We start from the raw sequence: 812 nt of genomic DNA, 5'->3' as shown, positions 1-812 counted from the left end.
GGTGACTTCGGGCACGCCGCGTTCTAAAGCATCGGGGGCGGGGGAGAAGAGCAGGGGGGGCGGCTGGCGACCGTTAACGGTTTAGAACCCTCCCCCCCCCCCCCCCCCCGCGCGGTTTCCTGAGGCGCCGCAGGCCCTGGAGCCCAGTGAGGCGGAGGGGGAAGAGGACGGGCCCTTCTCTGGCCCGCCACCCCCGCTGGGGAGCTGGGGCCGTGTTGTGCTTGGGAGAGGCCCCGAGTAGGCCTCGCCCCCTCGTCTGACGGGCTTGGCCTTCCCCGAGAGCCTGGTTTTACACCCCGGGGAAGGGCGCAGGGCCTGTTCCCGTGTGTATTACGTGCCCTCCAGTCGCTTCAGACCTATGAATGAACGGCCTCCAAAACTTCCTAAACAGCCTTGCTCGTGCTTTGCGAGCTGAATCACAGAGTTGGAAGGGACCTCCAGGGTCATCTAGTCCAGCCCCCTGCACAATGTGGGAAATTCACAAAGACCTCCTCTCCCACACACACACACACACACACACACACACACATAGTGACCCCTGTCCCATGCCCAGAAGAGGACAAAAAATCTCCAGGGTTCCCAGCCAAATTGGCCTGAAGAAACATGGCTCCCTGACCCCCAAAGTGGCAGTTAGCATTTCCCTGGGCCTGTAAGAACTAAGCACTGAGGCAACCCTTCCTTGCCCTCCCTTCTCATAATCTGCCTAAGTGTGCAGAATCAGCATTGCTGCTGTCAGATGGCCATCTAGCCTCCAAAGAAGGAGAGCCCACCCCCTCCTGAGGAAGGCGGTTCCACCGAGGAAACGATCTCAC

At 60.7% G+C, this 812-nt stretch overlaps 1 protein-coding gene across 1 annotated transcript in view; it reads left to right on the top strand.

The window, feature by feature from the left end:
- The window catches only part of PAXIP1 (PAX interacting (with transcription-activation domain) protein 1), a 28549-nt gene that overhangs the window by 353 nt on the left and 27384 nt on the right, over window positions 1-812 (top strand). The gene's annotated exons all lie outside the window — the stretch shown is intronic.

The sequence above is a fragment of the Gekko japonicus genome, unplaced genomic scaffold, assembly GCF_001447785.1.
Source record: "Gekko japonicus isolate JY-2015 unplaced genomic scaffold, Gekko_japonicus_V1.1 scaffold105, whole genome shotgun sequence".
Lineage (NCBI taxonomy): Eukaryota > Metazoa > Chordata > Lepidosauria > Squamata > Gekkonidae > Gekko > Gekko japonicus.
This window is presented reverse-complemented; position numbering and strand designations above follow the sequence as displayed.